The following is a 13,296-nucleotide window of genomic DNA, read 5'->3' as shown; positions in this document are numbered from 1 at the left end:
CTCTCCGGCCGCGGGCCCGGTGTCCGTATTTATAGGGGCGCGCGCCCCACGCTCGCGCTCCGAGCGCTCTTTGCACTAACGGTGTCACGTGTGGGCACGGAACCTGGAGGAAAACAAAGCCGCGGGCGGCGAGGCCGCGGGAGGAGGAGGAGAAGGAGGAGGAGGAAGAGAAAGTGGAGCGGGTGGCGGGCGGGGATCCGCCGGGCGGTCCAGGTTCGCGCTTCCCAGGGAGAGAGTCGGTGGTTCCCGGGACTCGCGGGAACCAGGGAAGGAAGCGAGGACACTTCCTGGGCGCGCGCATTCCGGGGATTGGGGGTGCGAGCAGAACCCCTCAGTCGCGGCCTGAGGAGGTGGCCCCGGGAGTTGGGGGTCTGCAGGACAGTTATTTGGAGCAGCGTCTAGATTTGGCCCGTGAACTTTTCAACTGGACCCTGCGCTGCCCTTGGGCCCGGAGAAGTAAGTCGTTATTAATAGTTACAGGGGCAGGTCCACAGCCCCTTACACGGACTGTCCCACCTTGAAACTGTAGCTAAAAACCATGGAGGTTGAGCCTCGTTCACTCTCAGGCGGAGGATGCAGCCCCTGAGAGGAGTACACGCCTGAGGCGCCTGAGTCCGGGCGCGGGGACATCCTTCCTGTGGCCAGACTGACGGACACGGCCCACTGGAGGGGGCTGTCACTTTTCATCTCTTAGCAAAGGCCAACCTGAATTTTCACTTTGGCCCTGAAATGTGCTTCGTTTTCTGTGAAGTCAGAGGCGGACTACGATGGCCTCCCACACCTTCCCCCTTTTGAGGCTTATGATCTCTTCTTATATAAACTGAGACCAGTATGTATTTTCTGTCATTCATTTGATAACACCCATTTTGCACCTTCCCTGTCTTCTCTAAGTATGGGTTCCTGCCCAGAGTTGCAGCTCTGGATCTGGGAAGAATCCTTGAGTGCAATACCCCAGCCCCACCCCAACAAGTAAGTGCCTGCCCTGCGGGGGGGAGGGGGGAAGAGGGGGCGGACGTGGGGAAGGGGGTGGCAGAGCTGTGTGGAGGGAGCAGGTCTCCCTCAGGTGACTTGCATCTTCACACTCAGTTGAGCTCTGCGACATCTAAGAAACCTCTCTACACGTTTCTGAGGGAGAAGCAATGTGTTTGAGATCAACGGATTAATTTAACTAAAGGTTTAACTCTAGCCCTGGGGCTAATGGGTAACTGCATGGAAATTCCACTCCATGCCTGGTTCAGGGGAGTAAGCTGAGTAATGGAGAGTAAATACACCCTGTCCAGAGATGTGCCGCCAGCCTGCAGGACGAGATATGGGGGAGTTTCAGGTGACATTTGCTCAGGACAAACATGGCACGTGGCCATGTACAGGAACAATTGCTCATATTTTATTTTATGCCATTTTTAGGCTTTTTGTAAGAGGGAAGCCTGGTGTCTATTTATAGTAGCCTTACAGCAGCTAAGCCAAAGCTTAAGGACCAGCTGTGTGAAATTTCATTAGGATTTTAATTACTTTGTTTAACTAACTACCTAGAAACTTCCAAGCTGCTTTATTACAATTAACTTACTTTCCATGACCACTGGCCTGGTTGTGCTGGCAGGCAATGTTCACGAATGGCACCAACTGGGCACATGTAAAAGAAAACCTATTTTTTAAATTATGACAGTGATAAATTTTCATTGCAGAACATTTAGAGAATAAGATAAGCAAAGTAGAAAAAAGGCATCACTTACAATCTCATTTCCAATGAAAATAACTGTTAAACTTTTGATTTTTGTGTTGTGTGGGGTTTTTTAAAATTTGTCTTTATTGTTGAAAGTATTACAGATGTCCCCCTTTCCCCCCATTAGCCACTTTTAGCCCACCTCCACCCCTACCCTATGTCCTGTGTGGTTTTTTAACCAGAAGCAAACGCAGGCTGTTTGTGTCTTGTGATTTTTAGCTTGCTGTGCTGTGATCATCTTTCCATGTAGAATATTCTTCTACAGCATAATTCGAATGACTGCATGATGTTCAATTTGACAGAGTAAATCATTAAACCTGTGCCACACATTAAACATTTAGGTTGTTTCCACTTTTGCTGTTATAGAGTGGTGATGACATCCTTTGTTTTTCTAAACCTTGCTGCCACTCAGTATTGGTTTCTTAGGTTACATAATTTCTGGGGCAAGCGGCACGTCATGTTGAAGGCTTTCCACCTAAAAAAGTTCCAATCTGATTTCCCATCCTTTTGCCAGCATTGGGCATTAACATTTTTTTCAGAAATATTCATTTCTTTGCTCATTTGATACAACTCTTTCTATTTTTTAAAATATATTTTATTGTTTTTTTTACAGAGAGTAAGGGAGAGGGATAGAGAGTTAGAAACATCGATGAGAGAGAAACATTGATCAGCTGCCTCCTGCACACCCCCTATTGGGGATGTGCCCACAACCAAGGCACATGGCCTTGACTGGAATCGAACCTGGGACCCTTCAGTCCACAGGCCAACGCTCTATCCACTGAGCCAAACGGGCCAGGGCTAACTCTGCCTATTTTAAATGCCAAATGTGCAAACTAATTTAAAATATTTATTCAATCATCAAATAAGAATCAATATCTACTTTACCTCCACACTGCTCATGTGATCCTCTTATAGGGATACTGCAGGTATGATTTACTGTTCACCTACTGTGTGCCAGCCACAGAATATTTCTAATCCCATGACCACCCTGTAGATGGGGTGCATTACATCAATAGTTTACAGATGAGGCTCAGAAAAATTAAATAATTTCCCCAGGGTAACCTAGTTCTTAAAGTGATTGGGCCAGTAAGACCCAAACATGTTCTAGCACTCTCTGCCAGTGAGGATGTTTTATGGGAGGAGGCCAACTCCAGATTTAATCTTATATTTGTAGTAGTGGCCCACTGCATGAATTTGTGCACATTGACAGGAAATTAATTAGAAGAAATATTTTAATATTGCTATTCGCCCTTTCTCTATATAGAAGTGTCAACCAAATTCACAATCAACAATGACAGATGGAAACACACGTGTGCAATTGGCCCCAGAGAGAGCTTTATATGTATCGCGCATGCGCGAGTCAACTTAGCCTTTTATATATATAGAATAAACTTGCTTAACTAGACCTGCTTTCTGATGTAGCTAAACTTTTTCCAGCCCCGTGAAGCACCCCAACTTCTCTTTCAGGTAATTGTCAGTAACACAGCAGTAAATATCAACACAAAGCAGATTATTATTGTAGATCACACAGGGAAAACAAAGGATAAAATATTTAACTGCAGCAGTGTTTGACTATATTCTGCGCAGTGAGAAAACCTGAAGTCATTTTCAAGGTCTACCATTTCTTACTTCTTTTCAGTCAGGTCAAGTCTCTAAGCTTTATAAATCTCTGTTTTCTGGCTAATGAAAAGAAAATAGGATTCCACTGAGTCTCCTATCTACCTATTCCAGGACTTCTGTGAGGATTAAACAAGAAGAGGCACGGGAAAATGCTTCATAGACATTTGATTAAAGTGAAAATGTTTTTACCTGGCTATAAAGCTAGTCGTGTCCCTGGGCTGAAGAAACTGCAAGGAGGCTAGTCGTCACTAGGGAGAGGAAGCCATGCGTTGCTACTTGATGTCATTACCTGGACTGACACTTAGCATATTAGCCTTTTATATATATAGGTTTCAGCATCAACTATAATGGAAATAATAGAAGCATTAGAGCGAGAGGATTTGGGTGTCAAAAAAAATCTCTTAACCTCTCCACACCAGTTTCCTCTGTGGGTTATTCTGAGGTACAAATGAGACTGAACGAGAGGCATTTAAAAGCCTCAAAGTACTTTTTAAAAAATGTATGTTGTTATTTAAACCATCCTAATCTACTTACTTTATGAATTATTCCAAATTTATTTATTTTTCACCTAGTTACTGATCAACTCTGGGCAACTTCCATGGCACATCGCCACCTTGCCACAAAAGGGATAAAAAGAAGAGTGACCTTTAGCCCTGGTGCCCTGGACAGTGAAAATAGTGGCAAACAGAAGCTCGGGTCACATTTAAATAAAAATGCAAGGCTGACTCGGATTAAGTGAGCAATCTATAAATGTTATCAAAATGTGAAAAAAGGGAGCTCTTTATCGGAGGTAAGGCCTGAGGGGAAGAGCTGACCTGGGCAATAAAAAAGGGAAGGAGGGCCCACTTCCGGGAGAGAAAATTCTACAAATTCCTCCTGGATTGCAGGCCTAGGAGACTAGACCTTAAAATGTAATTCCTTTTGATCAACCAAGGTTTTTATTTCCAATTACTTTGATATTGCCCCTTCCAAGCACCCATTCTGAAAACTTTTTTTTGCATGCATGAAATCTTTTGATGGACATATATAAGTGTTAATTTTAAAAAGAAAGAAAAAGAACCTGCAAGTAATGGCTGACTCTTAAAAACAAACAAACAGCAGACTGTGAAGACTGAAATTAGTTTAGGTGTGACTGGATATCACTCCTAACAGAAGCCATCTGACAGTGGAAAACAAGAGGCTGTGGTTTTGAGCTCTGGGGGCCCCATGTTGGCCCCCGCTGCATGCATAGACTTCAGATGAAGGTGCCGTTAGACTCTGCACTAGTAGGCTGACCTAGAGGGCTCGGTCTCCAGTATAAAAAGCATTGTTTTATAGTGTTTGGCACTATAGAGTGGTTCTCAACCTTCCTAATGCCGCGACCCTTTAATACAGTTCCTCATGTTGTGGTGACCCCAATTTCATTGTTACAAATTGAACATAATTAAAGCATAGTGATTAATCACAAAAACAATATGTAATTATATATGTGTTTTCCGATGGTCTTAGGTGACCCCTGTGAAGGGGTCGCGACCCACAGGTTGAGAACCGCTGGTTCAGGCCATTCTCACATCAGCATGGGGTGAATGTGGCCACATTTGGGGCACATCACCATTTTGCCCACCACTGGGAAGTTCAGCTGGACTAATTGGTGGTCCATGGCAACCTACCCTGAGAGATACACACTGAGACAGCTCAAAGGAAGGGGAATGCATGTGCCTGGCAATCGCTTGAAAGGAGGAGAAATAAGAGTGAGGGACACTCTTACGCTGCTGGTGGAGTGGAGGCTGAAACAACCTTCCTGGAAAGTCATGTGGCAATAATACCAAGAGCCCTAAAAGGCCATGACTGAGAGTATGAGCTTTGGAGTCAGGCTGGCCAGGTTACATTTTGGCTCCACTATCATGGCTTTGAGTGTGTCGGTTAGCACGGTACTTACTTATTTGTGCTTCAGTTTTGTCATCTGTGAAATGGGAGTGAAAATACCTGCCTTATAGCATTGTTAGGAGGGTTCAGTGCAGTAAGTGCTTGAAAGCACTCAAGAATGTACTTGCTGTAATGATCCTAAAGGGCTATTGAGAAACATGGCCAAAGATTGATGAACAAAAATATTCATTGCAACATTGTTTAAAATAAAATTTGAAAAAAAGAAATCCTAAATGTGGAGCAATGGAAAACTAAGTAAATTATGGCTTAGTCAGTTGGATAATATGCTACTATTTTTAAAAAAATATCTTTACCAACCTTTCTTAAGGACATGAAAAATGGTTTTTGGAACAATGCTAACCAAATAAAACAGAACAGAAACTAGATCAGAAGGTTAAATCAATGGCTGCTAGGATTATGGTGATTTCTACTTGCTTCTTTTTGCTTATCTAAGTAGAAATAAGTGCGTGGTCATTTTAGAAATTGCTTAAATTTAAACACTTTAGAAATTGCTTAAAATCAACAATTTAAAGAATATTTTTAAATGCATGGAAATAATGGGTTTCCTTTTTATTTGGGAGCCCTGCAATGGCTTTTTCTACCTACATCCTTTGACTTCTCACCGCCGTCTTGCTGTTTATCCTGTCTGACAGGTAAAGAGACAGAGGCTGAACGTAAGATGGTGACACGCCCCGATCCCGTGCTACCCCTGGATCGTTCCTTCTGTAACCCCTGAGGGTGGTGGTTTGGGTCAGCAGGATGGCCTACTCCTAGGGTCTGAGAGGTCCCTCAGAGAAGGTGATGTTTGAATTTGGACTCCAGTTCACATGTGAGATCGGGCATCTCAGGCCAGGCAATAGCATTAGGACTCGATTACAACAGTTCAGGCCTGAGGCAATGAAACTTGGAATTGGCATTGAGAATGGAAAAAGGGTCAAGTGCGAGAGACATTTGGAGGCGGGGCGGGCAGCTGTAACTTCTGAAAGAACCAACAGGACCCCAGGGAGGGGAGAACAGAGGAGGGGTCAGATGCTGGCTGGATTTTGGCATGAGTTCCTATACCACCAGACAGTGGCCCAGTGAAAAGGCTAAGATCTCTTTTCTAAATCACAACGTCCTGCATCCTTATGACTAGAAGAGAAGAAGGCTCTGAGTCTGCCATGGCACAACCCTCCACTGCGGTCACCTCACAGGGCGCACAGCTGCAGTGGCCGAGGACAGGGGCTCAGGAGCACCCTGGGCTGGCCACACTCACACAGTCCATTTGCCCTTTGAGACACAATTCAGAGGGAAAGAGCATCCTGGCTCCCTGTTGTGACGTCGCTTCGGAAACAAACCATCCCCGGGCCGGGCCCATCCCAGCGTTTCGAGGACCTCTTTGATGGCAAGTGACAGACATCCAAGTCAAAGCAGCGCAAGGAGAATATACTCTGAGGATACAGGAGGGTCTCAACCAACACAGCTTCAGGAGTACAGCCGACGCCCAGCAGCTCACAGAGAACTGTGGCCGTGAACCTTGGGGACCCCCCTTTCTTGTCCACTAACCTTCTCCGGTGCTCAGGTCATGCTCCATCATCTCCCTCTGCTGGGTAGGTTCCTCTGCTTCTCTGGTACATGAGGCAAGAAATGTGCCTCAGACAGATTCCCACCTTTGTAACTTACAGAGACTGGCCCCTCTAGGTTTCTATTTCAAATTAACATGGACCATGATTGGCAAAGCTTGTGCAGAGCAGGTCCTGGACCAGTCAGCCTGGAGGGATCTCATGCTAACTCGTTCACCTCTGGAAGCAGATGGGTGGGGTGTGTGGAGCGGGCAATTCCCAGAAGAAAGGAAGTGCTGGGCAGATAAGACAATAAAGGGTTGACCCTGGTGGGGCACTTCTTAATGAGGCCTATTTTCCTTACTTGGAAAATGGAGAGCCATACCTGGTGTGGCTCAATTGGTTGAACGTCATACCATGCACCAAAAGCTCACTGGTTCAATTTCTGGTCAGGGCATGTGCCCAGGTTGCAGGCTCGATCTCCAGTTAGGGCTCAGCGGGAGGCAGCCAATTGATGTTTCTCTCTTTCTCCCATTCTACCTTCCTCTTTCTCTAAAATCAATAAAAACATATCCTATATAATAAAAGCCTAATATGCTAAGTGTCCGACTGTTTGACCAGTTGCTATGATGCACACTGACCACCAGGGGGCAGAAGCTCCGACTGGTAGGTTAGCTTGCTGCTGGGGTCCGGCCAGTTGGGACTGGGTGAGATGGGCCGGACATGCCCTGGAGCCCTTCCGCGGTCCCTCCCTGGCTGGCCAACCTTCCATGGTCCCTCCCTGGCCAGCCGGCCCCGATCGGGACTGGGCAAGACAGGCTGGACACTTCCTGGAGCCCTCCCTCGGTCCCTTCCTGGCCCTGATCATGCACCAGTGGGGACCCTCGGCCTGGCCTGCACCCTCTCGCAATCCGGGACCCCTTGGGGGATGTCGGAGAGCTAGTTTCAGCCTGATCCCCGCAGGCCAGGCTGAGATACCCCAGCGGTGCACAAACCCATGCACTTGGCCTCTAATTTAAAAGAAAATGGAGATAACAATCTGCCTTGGAATTTATTGTTGTGAAGATGAAAGCAGGTTAAAAGATTTGATGCCCAGTCTTCCCACCAAGGGCTCCTAAAGATCGGAGAGAGTGGACTCACAGTCTGAGGGGTCTGTTGATGGAGCTTCAAGCAAGACATCCCTTTCAGGTTTCTTTTTAACTTAAAAATGTATGATCTATGGCTCTGGGTCAGTCGGTAGGAATGTCATCCTATACACCAAAAGGCTTTGGGTTGGGTTGCAGATTTAATCTCTGGTCCCAGACCCTAAGGGAAGCAAATGATCAATGTTTCTCTCTCTCTCTCTCAAATCAGCAAAAAACATCCTCAGGGGAGGATTAAAAAATGTTTTTGTTTGATCTATGGGAATTTAGCATATGATAAAATTGACATATCAAGTCAGTAAGGAAAAGAGACATTATTCAGTCAATGATGTTGAGACAACTGGGTTGTCACTTGGGGGGGAAGGCAAATACCTCACCATTTACACCAGATTAAATTCCTGATGGAATTAAGATTTAAGTCATTTAAGTGTAAAAAAAAAATGAAACTATGAAAGTACTTAGGAAAGTGCTAGAAACCTGAGCCAAAGAACTCAGAACATGGACTCGTTGTTTTGTTCAGTGCCGGGCACAGAGTTGGAGCACAGTAAATTTTCAGTGAAATGAATTCATAAAAGAATGTTTTTTAATCACTTCAGATAGGGGAGCATCCTTTCCAATATGGCATAAAACCCAGAAGCTATAAAAGCAAAGGTAAATTTGCCAAAAAAAATTAAAAATGACTAAATGGCGAGGAGGAGAAAATAAATCAAAAGACAAACATACCAGAGGGCAATATTTACAATTCATATTAAAAAAGGTACCTTTCCTTAATATCTAAAGAAATCCCAACTGTTAAGGAAAAAGCCAACAATCAAATAGGAAAATGATATGAAGAAACAGTTCCCAGAAGAAGAAATACAAATGGGTCTTGAACATTTAAAAAAACCATACTCAACCTCCTTCATAGTTAAGAAAAGCAAATAAAAACTCTAATGAGATACCAGTTTTTACTCATCAGATTGGCCGAGGTCAGAGAGTTTGAAAACACTTATCTGTGTGTTGGCTAAGGGGTGAGGCAAGATACTCTGGCATGATGATCGAGAGAGTGGACCATACAGTACACCCTGGGTCCCACTTCTAGGAATTTTGCTACAGGTACACTACCTGTGTACAATGAGGAAAATTTGGGGTTATAGTTACTTAGTGTTGTTTGTAATAGGAAAATATTGGGAATAGCAGTAATTGGGCCAGTGGACAAATTCTGGCTCATCCATACCGTGAAATATTGTGCAGTTGTTAAAAGAATGAAATAATTCTATGAATGTGTTATGAAAAGACTTCCAAGATGTAGTGTTTATCTGGAATAAAGCAAGCTGAAAAGCAGTGTGTATTTTATGCTATCATTTTTACTTAAAAAAAAAAAGCAACTCACATGCATAGCTATTTATTGTACTACATATAGATGGTCTGTGGGATGATTCCTAAGAACTCAGGAAGAGCAGTTGCCTCCTGGGAGTGAAGCTGTGTAGTTGGAGAACAGAGATGTCAATTTTTATTCTTAACTCTTTTATACCTTACTAGAGGCCCAGTGCACGGATTCATGCAGCAGTGGGGTCCCTTAGCCTGGTCTGTGGGGATCAGGCCAAAACCAGCTCTTCAACATCCTCCGAGGGATCCCAGATTGTGAGAAGGTGCAGGTCAGGCTGAGGGACCCCACTGGTGCACCATCGGGGCCAGGAAGGGACCACAGGAGGGCTCCAGGGCATGTCTGTCCTGTCTCAGTCCTGATTAGGGCTGATCAGGGGAAATCAGGGCCAGCCAGCCGGGGAGGGACCATGGGAGGCTGGCTGGCCAGGGAGGGGCTGCGGGAGGGCTCCAGGGCGTGTCTGGCCCATCTCGCCCAGTCCCAATTGGCCGGATCCCAGCAGCAAGCTAACCTACTGGTCTGAGTGTCTGCCCACTGGTGGTCATTGCACATCATAGTGAACAGTCTGACACAGCATATTAGGCTTTTATTATATAGAATGATTTTTCTCCCAGGAACATGTATTACATCTTCAAATAATAAATTAAATTAAGAAAAATGTGTGTTACTTTAGCATTCTGCTTCATAATATATCCACGATTGATTTAATGTAAAAATAATGTTTTAAATTACTTATCTTACACTAATTAACTTTCCATCCCAACTCTAGATTGAAATTAACATTCTAGAAAGATGCAACACATTCATCCTGGGCCTTTGTCTTTGGGCACAGCCAGTATTCCCTTTTGGAAGAGAATGGAACTTGGAGTGTTTGGCACATGTAGTCGCTGCCCTACAAACATGAGTTCCTGTCTCTGTGGAAACAACTGTTCCTGGGAGCGGAGCTGGGGGGACTGGCTCCTTGGAAGATCAGAGGGCTGATAAGTGACCTACGCCCTAAGTAGGGCTTTGGAGGTATTATCCCATGAAATCCATGTTCTTTAGCCTGGACCAGTGCCTGGCTCATAGCAGGCACTCAACAACAACAAAATATCTATATATATTTCTGGAATGAACACACCAAGAGTTGCAGGATCTCACCTGAGAGAGAGACAAATGCTGTTCAGAAGCATTGGGGGAGTCCCGTAAGTAGGTGACATTTAACCTGGGGCTTGAAGAAGGAACTCTTCAAGTAGAGGACAAGGAGGAGACGAGCGGCATTTTAAGGGGAGAAAATGCAGGTAGGAGAGTGAAGGGAGGGGCCTGGGAGGTCCTGGTGGCAGCTCACAGCGATACCTGCCCAGCTGGGAGCAGCAATCACGTGGGGCCAGTTACCTGGGGCATCAGACGTGATCGTGGTCTCCTGACAAGTGAAGGTCCATGGGTCGGCAGCCAGGAAAGAGAATAACCAGGACACATCCACTTGAACCTAGATGGGCTTTGGGAAGGGAGACCTTGAGGACCCCATGGGATTGGGGAGGTGGGGGCAGGGACAGACAGACTGGGAGCTGGTGGGTGGAGCTGTGCTCTCAGCCTATCAATCCAGCACCACCTTCTTACATGGGCCCCTCATTATTGTCCAGTGAGAGCCACAGACAACAGAGGGCCAAGACCCCTATCCAGAATCCAAACAGTTTGAATAATCCAGGTGTGTGTGTGTGTGTGTGTGTGTGTGTTTTAAGTTTAGGAGCAACACCTATTTGCCAGCAAAACCTGCCCCGAGTGGACCTGAAGCTGCAAAGACTATCTGTACCACTCTGTGTGTTTGTCTGTGTTTTGCTGCAGAAATACTCGTGTGCTTGAGTATAGGATGCTGGTTTAGACCCCACTAAGGCGTTATATAATGTATTGTGTATACTGAACCACATCCAGCACAGCCAGTGGTGAACTTGAGGAGGGGTGGTGAAGGATTAAAGAAAACAGACAAGAGAATATAGTTGGGGCCAGGTGGATCACTGCACCTGGATGAGGAAACAGTGACACAGCCTGTAAGCAGAGTCTTTATTTTATAGTCAGATCACTCAAAGCAAAACAAGGGTGTGGTCAAGATGTTTACAATGTTCTTTCAAGTTTCAAATATACTTAATTACATGCACCTGAGAACTCTATCAAGCTTTGTTTTGGCAGCACTTGCTGCACCTCCCCCAGCCCACATCCCTCAGCTACCTAGTACTACAGGGTCAGACTATAAGGTCACGCTTACAATCATAGCCTTTGGCTATAATTGTGCTGGGAGGGCTTTGCCCTCCAAGCTGGGACTTGTATGTGGCTTTGCTACAAGAGGACCATGCCCTCTGGTCAGTCCGAGGTTTGAACCTGTCCAAACGCTGTAGCCACTCTCCACAGTGTACCATGTACTTTTATGAAATCTGGGAAACTGAATTCTGAAACACATCTGGCCCCCATGATATTTGGATGATGAGTTGTGGTCTAATATAATTGACTAACATACATAATGTTTAAAAATAAAAGTACTATAATGCCCTGAGTGTAAAATAATGAAGATATGAAAGAATAGCTGTTTATAAGAGTATAAGGTATATTTCAATATGTAAATGCTGGGGCAGGAAGACCTAAGAAATGAATTGGATACTTACCCCTAAAAGGTAGACTCTCTGAATGTGGCAATTCAAATGCAACTGATAAAGTTGTATATACTTTTTTGCAACAAAAATACTACCAGTGTCATTGCTGGGATTTTACAAAATGATGAACAACTCTAGTAAAGTTCCAAATATTTAAAAATGCAGTCTTTCTCAATGTACTCCATAGTTGCATTCCTGGAAAATCTGGTGCATATAAAACCATGCAAAATTACTTTGTGTACATTTGTAAAACATAATTAGGTCTTGGGCTCAGATAATGACACTGAGGCTCTTTGCTTCGAGATACATGTTAATGAGATGTTGGAAAGTGATCCAGGAGGCCTGACGATTCTGCTGTGGGCAACTGCCTCACATAGTAGGCAGGGGTCCTGGCTCCACATGTTAACCATGAGCAGCACACCCATCTGGGTCATTATGAGAACAGAATGCCCCTGACATTTCCACAAAGCCCCTGGGTGGTGACTACAGGAGGGGAAGCAACTCCTCCCAGCCGTGTGGAACCACCCGGTGGAGGAAGCTTCCAGGGGCTGGTGCTGAGCCCATGGAGCCCAGGCTCTGGTCGAGCTGGGGAATCCCAGGCAAGTCCAGACTGAGCTGTTTGGATTTGAAGGACCTTGTTTACCCTGGAACCTAACCTTTAGGGAAACAGACTGGAATTACAGCCTGTTTTCCATCAGGTGTGCCAGAGGGGACCTGTGGCACTCCCATTGGCCCACCTACAGGAGGTTTTGGCTGCAAGCACCTGTCTTCCCAGCCAGGAAGGTGGAGCCTTCTTTAATGGGCTGATGGGCCACATGGTACTCCACTGATCAGGCGTCTGGGGTGTGTCACGAAACCTGTAGGCTTGGTGTCCTCCTTCTAGCCACTCCTCTAAGTCTCAATGTATCTTCATGTTAAGAGAAAACACAGCAGCATTATTTACAACTAGTGGTCTGGTGCACAGATTCATGCACATTGAAAGGAAATTAAGTAGAAGAAATATTTTAATATCGCTATTCACCCTTTCTCTATAATAGAAGCGTCAACCAAATTCATGATCGACAATGACAGATGGAAACACACGCGTGTGATTGGCACCAGTGAGAGCTTTATATGTATTGTGCATGCTCGAGTCAACTTAGCCTTTTATAGCTATAGAATAAACTTGCTTAATTAGACCTTCTTTCTGATTTAGCTAAACTTTTTCCAGCCCCATGAAGCACCCCAACTTCTCTTTCAGATAATTGTCAGCAACACAGCAGTAAAATCAACATTGTTCCAATTATCTATGGGAACGTATGCACAGGTGACCCAGAGTGCCTCATTTGGATATACCAATACAGACGTCAAAGGGTACTTACTATTAATTAATATGGCT

The 13,296-nt window shown here is 45.1% G+C and overlaps 2 long non-coding RNA genes across 2 annotated transcripts in view; one reads left to right on the top strand and one right to left on the bottom strand.

Moving 5' to 3' along the window:
• The window catches only part of LOC106727659, a 17,301-nt gene extending 4,041 nt beyond the window's left edge, over positions 1–13,260 (bottom strand). The window contains exons 1-2 of the long non-coding RNA XR_001363898.1: positions 13,191–13,260; positions 10,076–10,078 (exon numbers count right to left, since the gene is read on the bottom strand). This is a non-coding gene — a long non-coding RNA (uncharacterized LOC106727659). The remainder of the gene's footprint in view (positions 1–10,075; positions 10,079–13,190) is intronic.
• On the top strand, positions 129–6,199 carry LOC102241574. Its single transcript, XR_001363897.1, has 4 exons — positions 129–456; positions 892–969; positions 3,913–4,130; positions 5,899–6,199. It is a non-coding gene; the product is annotated as an uncharacterized LOC102241574 (long non-coding RNA).
• Positions 13,261–13,296: the final 36 nt, after the last annotated feature.

Source organism: Myotis brandtii, unplaced genomic scaffold (assembly GCF_000412655.1).
Source record: "Myotis brandtii unplaced genomic scaffold, ASM41265v1 scaffold460, whole genome shotgun sequence".
Taxonomy (NCBI): Eukaryota; Metazoa; Chordata; class Mammalia; order Chiroptera; family Vespertilionidae; genus Myotis; species Myotis brandtii.
Note: the sequence above shows the minus strand (reverse complement) of the source record. Positions and strands in the feature narration are given on the sequence as shown.